The sequence below is a fragment of the Passer montanus genome, unplaced genomic scaffold, assembly GCF_014805655.1.
Source record: "Passer montanus isolate IOZ18808 unplaced genomic scaffold, ASM1480565v1 scaffold49, whole genome shotgun sequence".
Taxonomy (NCBI): Eukaryota; Metazoa; Chordata; class Aves; order Passeriformes; family Passeridae; genus Passer; species Passer montanus.
In genome coordinates this window covers 6,134,245-6,148,681 of record NW_024369818.1, presented here as the reverse complement: position 1 = coordinate 6,148,681, position 14,437 = coordinate 6,134,245, and positions in this window count along the sequence as shown.

Below are 14,437 nucleotides of genomic sequence, written 5' to 3'. Positions count from 1 at the left end.
AGCCTGTTAAATCGCTCCAGGGATGGGGACTCCACCACTGCCCTGGGCAGCTGTGCCAGGGCTGGACAGTCCTTTCTGAAAAGAAATGCTCCCAATATCCAACCTAAACATCCCCTGGTGCAATTTGAGGCTGTTTTCCCTTATCCTGACACCTGTTACCTGGGAAAAGAGACTGACCCCCACCTGGCCACAGCCTCCTGTCAGGGAGCTCCTGAGCCTCCTTTTCTCCAGGCTGAGCACCCCCAGCTCCCTCAGCCACTCCCCAGCAGAACTGTGCTCTTTCTACCTGTTCCCTCACTGACTGATCTGATTTTTCACAGAAAATGTTTCGCAGCAACATTTCTAAGTTCATCGGGAATTTTGTTTTTTTTCACTTTGGAGGAACACGTGCCTGAACTCCATGACTGGCTGCACCTGTGAAATCCAGGGAAACAAACAAAGTCGGGCTTCAGTGGAGCTCATCGTGGGGACCACAGCTGAGGGATCACCTTGTGGCCCAGATGACAACAAAGGGAAATTCACCAAGCATGGAGAGGGGTTGATAACACCACTGATAGCAGAATGATAACAGCACCAGCAAACGGCCCAGCCAACCATGGCAGGGTGTCTTGGAGGGGACCATTCCTCTGCAGGCACTGCATCACAAAGTGTCAGGGAGTTTTAACCTCCCCAAGTCTCAGAATCAAATGAGTGTCACCTGCTTCAGTCAGGTGCCTTCTTCCCATGGAACAAAGGCTCTCATTGTCTGGGTGAAGCAAAGGCTGATTCCTGTGGGCCAGGGCACTGAGGCATGCTGCTGGTTCTTCCTAAGTGAGGACGTGGAACTTGGGCTCTCCCTGGTCTGGGTGTGTCTTACTCAGTAACTAAAGCAATTGATAAACCCCTTGGCTTCCAGAAAACGCCATCAGCTTCCTCAGAACAGCACTCAGTTGCCAATTCCCATTCTCCCCTGGTACAGATGCCAGGTTAGATTGGAGGGCAGGCTGGTGCAGGCAGGTGGCTGCAGGAGAATGCTGCAGGATGGAGTGGAGCTGCTCCTGAGCCATAGCACAAGGAGAAGTGTGAGCCCACTGCCCAGGCTCCAGCAGCTTGGGAGCAGCTCCCTGATGCCCACATTGCTGCGTGTGCTGCGTGGATGATGAGAGCAGCAGAATTCTGGAGTGTCTTGAGCTTGGTCAGAGCTGTGACTCTCCTTGCCATGGGAGCTGAGTGCCTCTGTACCACAGGCAGCATGTGCAAGCTGCAGTCTTGCACAGCCTGCAATGATCTGGCACACTATTCCAACTCTATGACAAAAAATAAGAGGCAGAAGAAAATCAGGATGCTTGAAATGACATTTCTAATGCCTTCCAAGCAATGCACAGCATGTTTATCTGCTCTGAGTGAAGGTTAATATTGTGGTTTATATTCTGCATAAATGTACACATTCAGAGTCTCTGACCAGTACAGTAATGTTTAAAGCACTGCTTCTTGAAAAATATCTTTTATGTAGTAGTGGGTCCTGTCAGAACAGAGATATATGTCTTCAGAACTCATCATCAGTTTAGCACTTCAGAGGGTGTCACTCACTGAATCTTTTATCTCAAGTCACTGATGAAAAATTATTCTATTCCCTAGCTCTGTTTTCCTTTTTGCCTAACTTCAAGCTTAACTGGAACTTTGACAAATTTTACTAGTTAAATACATTTTTTTTCTCCTCAGTACGTCTGGCCCAATGAGAAATACAAGTGCCAAACCATTGCAAGGAGCCTGCCTGCACGTACCTGTGACCAGCTGGGAGCAGAGTGCTCACACACTGCCCCCTCCCCTCCTCTGGGAAGGGGCTCCTGGAGGCTCCTTTTGAACGGGGTGCATGCAAACAGCCTGACAGGGCCTGTAAGGGGACAGGGGAGGGACAAGTAGCAGGGATTTTCACTCATCCCATCCCAGGATGAATTAACAGCTGCACTGACAGCTCCTGTGGCAGTCACTGACAAGGGCAGTGGTGTGGGGATGGTACAAATCTGCAAAGCAAACACCTCAACAGAGGAGACACCTGGTGCCAGCAAAACCCCAGAACTGGCTCCCCCTGAAACTCCATCTGTGTGTGTGCACTGATGCAGTAAAGCAAATCACAGACCCTCCCAGCCCACTCACTCGGGGATGTTCTCTCACCAGCCAGGAGTCAGGATGAGTGTTTGGGGCAGAGCTGTGCCAGTGCAGTGAGAGGATTGGGCTCCAAGGTCCAGGGCCAGGTTGGATGGAGCTTGGAGCAACCAGCTCTGGTGGAGCTGCCCCTGCCTGTGCCAGAGGGTTGGAACGAGGTGATCATTCAGGCTCCTTCCAACCCAAATTCTATGTTTCTGTGACATTTTTTCCCTGTGCAAAGGGTCAGACAATGTGCAAATTGCTATCTCACAGAAGGAATGCTTCACTGAAGATGTGGAGATGCTGCAGAGCTGCCTGTGGTGAACAAAAGGTCCCCGCAGGCTGAGCCTGTCACAGACAGCACCAGGAGCAAATGTGTTAATTACTGTGTGCTTCCAGGATCGCCGGTACTCCTGGAGCAGGCTGGGCATGGCACTGCCATTCTTTGTTACCAAACACTGCCAAAACTTGTGCACCAGACCTGCATCCTGGCAGCTGACCCAGGGAAATGCAGGTGCAGTAAATCAGGTCCATTACAAAATAATTTCTGTGCTTTTTGTGGTGCTCCTCTGTCCCAGTGGAATAGGGAACATTCTTAAAGGGCAGCCCTGCACACTGCCAGCTTCCCCACGGCTGCAGGCACAGCAGTGAGTGTCTTCCAGAGCAGAGGAGGGCAAAGGAGCAGCGTGAGAAGGTTCTCCTCATTTTGTTCAAGATGCACACCAAACCAAGTGTGTGTTTTCCTGAGAGCAGTAAAAGAATTTGGTGATTATTATCCTACAGAAAATACTTTCTGTTGGCCAAACCTTGTGCATTACCTTTGCTGGCAGATTTAACTCTGGGTATCTGTGATTCCAAGAAGCTCAGCACAGTGGTATCACATAATCTCTGTTTCCCAATAAACTGAGATGATCAAAGCTGGAGGGTAACTCGTAGGTGTTCAGGGAATGTCACACTCAGAGCTGACAGCAGACTGAGCACAGGATGCCATTGCACACCCTGTGCCAGGGCTCCTGCCAGCCAGACTGATCAAAGGGACTGAGGCTGTGCCTCTGCCCCCTGGAGCTGGGATCCCAGCCCTGCCCACCCCAAGGCTCTGAGCACTCCAGGGGTCATAAAGGTAAAACTAACTTGGGCTGAGGGTTGTGCTGAGCAGACAGTGAGAGGGAGAGGCTGTGTTCCCAAGGAGAGGGAAGCTGGCATCATCCATGGCACTGGCACACCTGCAGGGCTGGGTCTCCCTGCCTCTGCCTCTCCTCCACCTGCAGCAGGGCTCCCCCAGCCTTGTTCCACAAGACAGCACCGGGGCAGAGAAGGGTCTTGTCTAGAAAACCTTGTAAGGAAATTATTCTTCTTAAGCACAGCTGCTATGTACCGTAAGGGTTAACTGCATGATGATGAAAAAAACATTAAAAATATCTGTGGAGAGATTTCCCACACCTATCTATGTGCATTTAATTCAGAAGAGCCTGTCTGGGCATGCTGTGAGGCTGTGAGGGAAAATGAGACATTGCTCTTGCAGCTTTGGCACTGCTGCAGTTCTCAGGTCTGTCCCATTCCCTCCCCATCTGTACTCCGGGGGAAATGGGACCATGACCCCAACAGTTGGGGCAAGTCAGTTTTTTTCCCTATATATGAATGCCAAAGGATTGGATAATGAGCTAAAATTTGTTAACATCATTTAAATACCCAGGAGAAAAAATTAGCAACATTCACACTGCTGAGATAATTTATTTCTGTGAATGATGAAATGGGAATGTCTTGGCTTGTAGGCCTGGGGATGCATGTGTGACTGTGATTGGTTCTGCATCACCCTTCTGTGTCCCTCTTCTCTATCACTTCTTTCTCCAGAAATCAATCTTGAGTACAGAAATAATTGAATCTTGTAATTAAATCTCATCTTATGGAAGGAAATCAGGTTTAACTCTGATTTATGAGTACTGATAACACTTTGAAATAAAAAGCTCAAGCAGCATGAACATTGTGCATCCTGTACCTCAAATAGCTATTTCAATATTAGACAGTTATTTCTAGCAACAATCAATAATCATGGAATTGCTCTTGCAGGAGTAGAACATGAAAAGGATTGCTCTTTTTTCATTTGCTCATTAAAGCTTCACTAACAAAAAAATACCATGCCTATATTTCTCCCTGTTGTGCCTGGCTTTACACGGATCCAGCCATGAATCACTAAAATATGCCCATCTAGCATTAATAGAGATAAATAAACTTACCTCAGATTAAAAAAAAAAAAAAAGTACATTATTGCCATTCCACAGATTTTAGTTACATTTTCTTGGTATTTTATAGGCAGGAAAAATAATGCAGTCGCAGTTATAAACTTGGTATAAAATAAACTTTAAAGAAGGGGAGAGAACCCAAACCCACATTCTGGTAGCAGTGAGATATTAATAAAAATCCCCCAAGGTTATTTCCAATGAACTTTCTCCTTACCCCATGTCACAAATTGCCTTGTACAGAGAAAAGAATTGGTTAAATATTTTGCAGGAAGATGAAATACTGAGTTCTTTCAAGAAACTGGAGAAGAACTTGAAGACAACTGCACGAGCCTTGTGCTGCAGCTGGATCGTCTCTGACATTGCCAACACATGGAATTTCATCACTAATTATGCAGTGTGCAGATTTTAGTCTCAGCTTGGAGTGCCAGATGACCACATCCCAACCTCAGCCTCATTGGTTTGTTTCTTGGAAAGCAGAAATTTAAATCTCCCCCGGCTGCACAGGGTAACCAAAAAACGATCCGAAAGCTCAACACCAGTGAATTGGTTTTTCTCCACTGAGCTTTTTTCAGAAATCTCAACAATGAGCAATACTCAAGCCCTGTCCTGTCTCCAGCATTTCAGTGTCTCCCTGAGGACTCTGACAGGCTGGGCAGCAGCTCCCCTCCATTCTCCCTGCAGGAACATCCCAGCAGTGCCCACATCAGCCCCATCCCTGTCTCACTGCATCCCCAGCGAGGGGATGACCCCCGTGTGCTGCCCTGCCCTGCCCAGAGCAGCTCCTCACCCCCCTGAGCCCAACCAGAGAGAAAAGTCTGACAGAGAGAGACCTCATGTACACCCTCATGGGCAGGAGAGCTCCGTGAGGTCAGGCAGGATCTGCCCTGGCTCCAGCCAGGAGGGCAGGCAGGGCATGGGAGGGAGGCAAGGGCATGAGCAGACAGCGAGCGTGGTGTCAGGATGCTGGAGAGGGATGTGGCATGAGCACCACTAATGAAATGGGGTGGCAGAGCTCAGACACAGCTTGTTCTCCAGCGACTCTGCCTTGTGGCTTGCATGGTGAGTGCTTGAAGCCTTAGAGAATTGTTTCTCTTAGGAGGTGAAAATGACGATGTGAGTCAGATCTTTCTTCAGCTCATTCCCTCCCAGTTACAGGTGTTGAAAGTTCTGCTTCTGTAAACATGGGAAAGGTCAGCAATAGCTAGCAGTTTCCATGCTGGCAATTTTCAAAGACACTTTCCTAGCCAGTTCTGTGCCCTGAAGCCCTTTTTGTTCTCTCCTCCAGTGAGTTTTGAGGCTTTCCAGCTCCCTTCTTCCCTGAACTCAGATAAAACTGCAATGCCCCACGAGCACTGGCAGCCAGTTTCTTAGGAAAATGTCTGGGTTTGGCACAGTTATTTCTTGTTTAGTTCTTGTAAAACAACACTTCACCTCGGGCAAAAGTCTCTTCTGTTCATACTGTTGTCACAGGAGAGTTCAGAGGTGCCTTTGGTTGGTCAGGTACCACCTCCCTTTAGCCTGAGCAGGATCTCTGGTTCCCAGCACATCCTGGGTGTTCATTAACCATCATTGCTATTGTTTGGTCACATGCCTCCTTTTCCAGACCTACATTGTGATCTCCACAATTCCTAAGGATCTGCATGAAAGAGGTTTATTGTTCAGTGGGACACCCATCATAGTTACACAGCTGGAGAAACATGCAGTGAGAAAATTACTTATTTTCCAAAAAAAGGTCTTTACCTTGCCCTGTAGGTGAATTACATGTTGGAACATGCACATGCACGAGTCATAGATAATAGATATCCTGACTTTAGAGCAGAATTCAGGACAAAATAAAGCTCAAATGTAAACCAGTAGAGATTAAAACCCAGAGAGGGCAAGCATGTCAGTGGCAGAAGAGCAGAAGGTAACAGTGGGTAGCAGAAGGTTGTGCTATGGACATGGGGAGGGAGAAGAACCAGATCAGAGGAGCTGGAAGCAGCAGGACTTGCTACGGATTTCCTTCTTAAAGTTCTAAGCAAACTCCAGCACATGCCAAGCCAATCAGGGACATGGAAGATAAAATTGCATTGTTTTGTAGCTAAAGCCTTCATATGGATCTCATACACCTGAACCTGTACAGGTTAAACCAACAGCCTGCCAGTGGCACAAATCACCGTGGATTTGTGTCTGGGGCTGGCTGCTTCACTTCAGGACCTGCAGCAGGGATGGGAAAAGCCTGAAGCTCTTGGAGCTGGTGTGGGGTGGGGGCTGCTGGATGTGCTGCACTGACCCCCTGACTCCCCTGGAGTTCTGCAAGGAGCAGAGGTGAGTGGCTCGGTGCCAGTCCTCCCTAATTCCTGCCTTCTGTTCTGAATCCTACACGTGGTCAATTAAATCCTGCCTAAGGCAAGAGAGGAGATTTTGGAGGAGGTTTTTCCTGCTGAGGTTCTCCAGAGGGGTGCTCAGGTGAGCCAAACAAACCCTGGGCTGCCCTGCTCTGCTCAGAGGGTGCCAGGACATGTGCAGGGCCAGGCACAGGGGGGTCTGCAGCATTCACTGCGCTGAGGCATCATCACAGGGTCAGGATGGAGCCCGAGGGAACCCTCAGCCTTTGGGAAGGACGCCAAAGAAAGGAAACTGAAGCAGACCCAGAGGGTTGTGTGAATTCCTGATCACCCCTGAAGCATGGGGGAGTGAATGTGCAAAGTGACAGACAGATGCTTGTGTCATGGAAAAGGCATCCTGGCTTCTTTGGGAAAAGGCATCTTTTTATTCTGGAAAGGCATTTGTGCAGCCAAAAAAATGGTGGGAGAATGTAAGGCTGCCTGAGGAGCTTGGAAGGATGAGGGTGTGTGAATTGAATGGAAGGTAAGGAATTGTTCCAGCACAGGCTGGGCAGGGAGACACTGGTGGCAAAGATGCTGTGTAGGGTTATGAAATCCTGTGGAACTTCGAGTTCCCAAAGCCATGATCTTCTGACAGCACCACAAAGCAAACCATCATTTCCTCGAGTAGTGTCTAGCTTTGATTGTCACTTCAAATTTCACAGAGTTACAGAGGATTTAAAGCAGGGAAAGATGATGTCACAATAATGAAATCCCAGCATTTCCATGGTGAAGGGAATGCAGGAAATGGGATCAGTGCTGTGGTTTTGTGAGAAGGTTCTCAAAAAGTAGAAGCAAAGAAATCTGGAGGGTTCTGCTACTCTTTGCTTTGTTGCAGAAATGACAAAGGTAGGAAAAACAACAACAAAAGAAAGAAAAGATTGAAGAAGGATTTAATTAAGGAGAATTAAAGATATTTTAAGCACTTTTGCAAGGTATTTTGAGATGAGAAGTGCTGAAGTATTCTCAGATCCACAAGTTCACCCCAGCCTCCCCCTTCACCCCAGCTCAGGCACACTGGAACTCATTTAACCACTGTAAGAGTTTGCTGTGGTGCACACAGGTGTGGGGATGTGAGAGCTGTGGGGATAGCAGGGTGAGAGACTGGGAGGGTGGAACTTGAGCCAAGTTAAGGCAATCACCCAATACTTTATGTTAATCCTCTGTGATCTCTGTGGAATACTCATGGAAGCAAGAGGAAGCAGTGAGCAAAGTACCACAACTTCTCACGTGACAAATCTTCAGTAATTCTCAAGTCCTTCATGACAATTTGAAGTTAGGCTGTGCCCTCCTCTGAGATGCCTCCTTTTGTTGAGAGTGGAACAAACAGTCCTAAGGTTTAATCCTTTTTCCTTCATTCCTGTTTAATTTTCTCTAGTCTTTCCAAATATTGGCATCCTGCTCTATCCCCCTCGGGCAGCCCTGGAGTCTGCACTGAGAGTTTGTGGTGAGAGAAGTCCATCAGCATGCTGGAATGTTTGTGAGGTAGTGCTAATAGAAAAACTTAATGGCCCTTTAGTCCCCACTTCTTTTTGGAATTCTACATCCCCATATTTCCCCTCGGTGGAGCAGTATTTATGCTCCATATTTCATGCATAAATTGCAGACAGTTGCCAGCTCAGAATGAAAGCAAGATGGCAACATTACCTATGCAAGTGCTTTAGCTAAATGCTTCTTTCATTGCTCCCAAAAGGAAAAGATGAGACAGTGTGTAGCCATAATGCTCATCTGCAACATTTCTGATCTTTAGCTTTAGCCATAGTAATTAGGCACACACTGCTTATGTGACTGCTGGATGTGGATTTTTTTCCTATTGCAGCAATATGTGCACATCTCCCTTGGAAGGATGTTAAAATCAAGGGCAGCATTTCTAGAAAGATGCTCCAGTGTACACCCAAAATGAAATCTCAAAGAAATAATTTGCTGTCAGTCTGAACGGAATAACTCTGTAATTAAACTTTAGAAATTGCTACATTTAACTGAAAAATGGTCTAAAATTAGGACCACTGAAGGGTTGCTAAAAGCATTCCTAAAAGTGGAAATTGTTGTGGTTTTTTCAGATTTATTTTTCCATCTCTTTTTTAAGCAGATGCTCAAAGGTGTCCATTGTAGTTCAGCAAGTAAAAGAGCAGGGGCAGGAACTGGCTGCATTCTCTGACTTCTTAATTTTCCTTTTCCGTATTATTTTGCTTTTAACCTTCCCCAAAGAAAATTCACGAGTTGGTTGGGCTAGAAGGAGCATGCCCCTGTTTCCCAGGCAGAGTCAGTGATTCAGGTATTAGAGAAAAGCTCTCAAAGTACAGGATTTGCAAGTTTGGTGGTCAGCACAGCTCAGTGAGGGGCACAGCGACAGCTCAGCCACAGCAGCGTTAGACTCAGTGGCACTGCTCCTCCTGACCAGTTTGGACATGGCAGGTTTATCCCATTTTTGAGTTAAATCCCAAATGAAACAACAGATCTGTTTGGGTTTTTTTTGTTTTTGTTTTTTTTTGGTTTTTTTTGTTGTTGCTGCAGATTTCCTGAGTCAGCCACTGACCAAAGTCCCCTATCAGAGAATTATCCTCCAGTCAAAATGAGCTGTTTGCTGAAGATTTTAGAGATGTCCAGCCTGCTGCTGACTATATTTAGTCACTTTGTGCTTTCTCCATTCTCACATGTGTCTTAAAATTCCTGATAAGGAATAGAAGGAAAAGAACCAAATGCCACAGAGGGAGATTATTAGCTTGGCTGAAACTAAACAAGTCTGGAAGTCTTCTTGGAAACTGAGATCCCAATAACACCCTAAGGGAAAAGTTTTCCCAACACACTTTGGATAGTTCAGTAACAGGAATTCCAGGTAAGTCTGAACTTTCTAACAAATTTTGTCTGTTCAATATGAGCAGCATTTCATCCCAAGCCAAGTATCAATTCAGATTTTTAAAAAAAGACATGAGAGAAACAGAACATTATCCTGGTTTAGGACAATGCAATCATGGTACATTTGTTTCATCATGTGAAAGATGACATGGAGTGGTCATGCAATTAAATTCAGGAGTTCATTTGCTGATTCCTGGAGAGCTTCAAGTCTTTTTTCTTGCCAAAATGAATTAGGCTGTAGATTCAATTTCACATTCACAAGAGCTGGACAGTTTGGTGCTAGCACATATCTGGATGAGATCAGTGAGATCTCCATCACATTTCTGTCCACCAATGGGTCACTGAGTGGCTTGAGCCCCTTGCTGATCATTTTCCTCTTGCATGGATCACTGTATTTTGTTTGCCTCTGTGACCCAGGATGGAGAGTCTTGTCAGAGTGATGTCCTTACAGCTCAGCTAAGTTTGGGTAAAGCCTCAAATTGCATTGCTTAGAGGGGCTGCTCTTCAATGGAAACACAAACTGGCTGGAGAGCCTGCAGGCAGAGTAACAGAAATCATCAGACATCCTTTAACTTGCCTTCATAACCTACAAAGCCAGAGACTGTGGCAAATCCAGGCAACGCTGTTGCACAGAAGGGAATAATCTGTTCTGTGAGCTCATTCTGGGTAAGACAAGAAATAATGTGCGTAAACTGCAGCGAGAATGATTAAAGGGAGACATAAAATAAAAAGAAGTATTGGCAAAGGACAATGAAAGCCTTGGAACAGATTGTCTGGGATGTGGAGAGGTCTGTTCCTGAAGGTCTTTAAGAGCAGTTCAGGAGTGCTTGGTTTTCATTAGACTTGGTTCGTGGCAAAAAGATGGATTACCTGTTCTCTGAGGTCCCTTCTGGTTTCTGTGAAACTGTTGTTTATCTTCAGGGACTGCAGTCCTGTGTCCTGTGCTCCTGGTGTGCTGCAGGAGGCTCAGCAAAGAGTGTGAACTCACTCTTCAAACCACTGTGGTGTAGCAAATGCTGCCAAGGGTGAATTTTAATTGTTTACAAACTCCGTGAGAGTGAAGCCTGAGGAATTTTCAATGAAGTCATCAAAGATCTCATGTGTAAGATGTTCCAGATCCAACAGAAATAGGATACTGTTGATATTTCTATGAAATTTCAAAATAATTTTTGATTTTTCCTTTGTCTGCAATTGCTGGCAAATGTCATTATTCTTTTTCTTGATTGGTCTTGTCAGGTTTTTCATCTCCTTTGAAATCGTGTTGCATCCTAAATTCCACTCCCTCTGTGCAGTCGTGCTGGCAGAGCATTTCCTGTGATCTTCCTGGTGGTTACTCATTCCTTAGGGTCACCCTAACTCACTTTGTCAGGGCTGTTGTGTGATGCAGTCAGTACAGACTGGCTGGACCCTGCACAGGTTTCTTCCTGATGATAATGCAATATTCATTCTCATCAGATGAGAGCTGCTTTTGGGGAAATAACCAGCTGGTTTTGCCTCAGTCACCTGTCTGCAATACTGAGTGACGTGCACACCCAGGGACAGCTCACCTTCATCTCTGATCCCTTGGGTTTGCTGACAGGACAGAGGAAAGTCACGTCCTTATTTCCCTTCAAAGAAGGCAGTGAGGCAGATCAGGAGCACAGGAATGGATGTGCATAACAGGGCACTGTTGAAAGGTTGAAGAACAAAAAAAAAGAAAAGAAAAAGAAAAAAGAAAAAAGGAAAAGAAGCTCTGTTCTGTCAGGCCATGGGGTTAATCCAGGTGCTATGGTACTGGCTTGGAGAGAAACCTGTGCCAGACCTGTCTGCAGTCACAGCTGCACCACCGGGTCTGTTGCCTTCCACTGTCCCTAGGAATTTGTATCTCTTGGTTACTCATGGATTTGAAATTGAAAATGTACCAGTTATGTAAGAAATGGGACAGAATGAGCTCTGTAGTTGTGTGGCCAGTGAAAGAGGCACCAAGAAAACATCTCAAAGGCATCCACCAGCCTTCCCAGGCAGAGGTTTATTCCATGTCAACCCATCCCATTCCAAAAGCTGAATAAAAAATCAGAGTAGCCAAAAGTCTGGATGACAGTAATGACCATAACCCCCTGGTAGCCCTGGGACTGGCCCTCCTAGCCCTGGCACAGCCCAGCTGAGTGTGCTGTGCAAAACATTGCTGCTCTGTGCTCTGCCAAATCGCTTTTTCAAATGACCTTTTGTTGCAAACCATGTCTGCTACGTAAAAAGGAAATTAAAAATAAATAAAAGTTTGCAGTGGTTAGTTGATCAAAGCTTTTGCTTGCCCCTGTGGTCTCAGCAGAAAGCAATGTTACAGCCTCAGACTGGATGGGTTTGTTTGGCGTCTGATGGGAACTGATAACTTCACAGTCCAAGAAGCCAAGGAGGAAAAGGTAGATGGCTTATCTGGGTTCTGATTTTGGGGATTTTCCCCACAGTGGTTCTTTCTTGTAATTGGGAGATTTGACTGTTGTATGTCCCATATGAGAACTTCTCAGTGGGTGTTGAGCAATACTGACTTGGATAAGAAGCAAGATTAGAAATTGCATTAAATGGTGTCATAGCTCTGTCTCAGGCCATGGTTTCAACATGTTCATCTTCAAAGTAGATTTAGGAATTGAAATTCCAACTGGAGCAGGTGTTGATGAACCTTGGGGCGTCAGGGAGGTCGGACAACAGAGCTGTACCCAAAGTACAGGCTGCCACATGGGCCAGAGGTATCTGAGCTGTCCTTAAACTCAGTGGCTTGAGGGCTGAAAGAAAGAAACCCCTTGGTTCAGAAATGTGCCCTGTGCCTCTTCCAGTAGGAATAACAGGAGGGGAGAAAACAACCCAATCCTTTTCTGTGATGGTTTTGATTGGGCTTGTATGAGATGGTGGTGGAAATTGCAAAGAACTGCTCCTAATGACTTGTGATATCTCTTGCATTTTCTCTTCCTGGGAATTTGAGGAAGCAGTCTGTGCTTTTATTCTAGACTGGAAAGCCTTGGAGCAAGGACTGTTCACTTTAAAAAGGCATAAATTATTTGAGCCAGTTCCACAGAATTATGATAATGCTGGAGTTTCTGTTCTAGGGCATACCTGGTGGGCAGGAGTGGGGGCTCTGCAGGAAGAGAAACATGAATATCTGACTCTGCTGCTGGTGTCCTGGGAGTTTTCACTTGTATTTTTGCTTTTTATTGGTAAAAGCTTGCCAAAAGTGTTCCCTGTAAGATCACTATGGCAAACTCGTCAGAGAATTCAGTCATTCCTCATTGTCACCTTCTTGTGCCACTGCAAAACTTTTTACCTTGGACAGCTGCAAAAACTAGCAAGAATTGTATGGGGGAAGAGAATATCTGGGTGAATGTGGCAGGGAAAATAATATTTCTTGCTCTCAGACAGCCTTGTGACCCTCTGAGCATGTCAGGAAATGGAGCCCTCTGCCATTCTGGCTTTAGTGTCTGAGTGCATTCACCCACAAGTGAGATGATGTATTTTTGTCTTCTAATATGGGGAGAGGAAACAGAGGGAAAGAATAAATATGGAATACTGTGCAGGTGGAGGTATGAACCTGTGTGTGTGTGGAAGAGACTATCCTGATGAAAGGAGAGATTTGCTGGCTGACAACAGGGAATGCTTTCTGCAGGGCAAGGAATTTAGGGAGCAGCACCTGATCCCTGATGAGGTCAGAGAGTCAAAGCCCAACTAATCTAATGCAAAAGAAGTGGGAGTACCCAGTCAGAGAGGCTGTCAGCTCTGCCCCACAGACTGGTATGAAATACATACAATTCTTGCTAGTTTTTGCAGCTGTAAAAGGTAAAAATTTTTGCAATGGCACAAAGAGGTGGCAGTGAGGGACTACTGAATTCTTCTGATGAGTTGGCCATATCAGCCCAAGGGGGACTGGTACCAAACTCCTGTTTGCAGGAGTCCAGGTGAGTCAAACTGGGGATGCTTCCAAGCTGCAGCTTGCCTTGAAGCAACCAAAACTCCTCTCTCAGAGCTGCACTGCTAGAGAGAATCCTGGGAGAACAGCCTGTTCCACCCCTGATGCCCAGCGGAGGCATAATGAAATGCCAGGGCTGAAGCCTCGAGTTACAAAGCTGCAATCAAGGAACACAACACAGGTTTTTAAAGGTGGGGTGGGCAGCCAATACCACGGGCTCTCAAGAGAAAGGCTGTAAATTTTCCAGCACTTCAGATAAGTTAATTAGGACTGGAAGATTTTATGAAAGATTTCTACTTCTATGAGCAGTTGTCAAACTTGAAGAGATTTTATTTGCACTGTAAGGCAGCCTCTATGCTAATATCATTCAGAGCAAGTGTAACTGTGCAAAATTGCCATGGCTTGTGTTTCAGGGATCAAACTAGAACCTGGCAGTGGCCTCCCTTGGCCTTGAAGGATACAGGAGGGGTGTGGGGGAGGCAAAATGCAAAGGGCTGCTTGCTTAGTCAAGGACCATCCTCTTAGCACTGACAGATTTTCACCACCGTGGTGGGGCATATTCAGGGAATGTGATAATGAATTCACCATAGCTGTGTGAATAAATAAAGCCAGTCAGCAAAACCCCGTGGAACGCTCCCAACACATTCTGGTTCCTGTAACAGGATATTAATGACTGTGTTAATTAGGCACTGTGGAAGCAGCTTACAGTGTCAAAGACACAGAAAATTATAATGGCAGGATATTGAAATACTCCTTCCCACAATGCTTTTTGCACATGCCCCATCATTTTAATGACATTTACCTTGTGTTTTACTGTTTGCTAAGGAGACTGAATTTGATGACTCTCAGAGGAGCCTCAGAGGACCATGATGACCCAGGTGACTTAAATTTTTTCAAGCTGTGTTAGAAGAAAG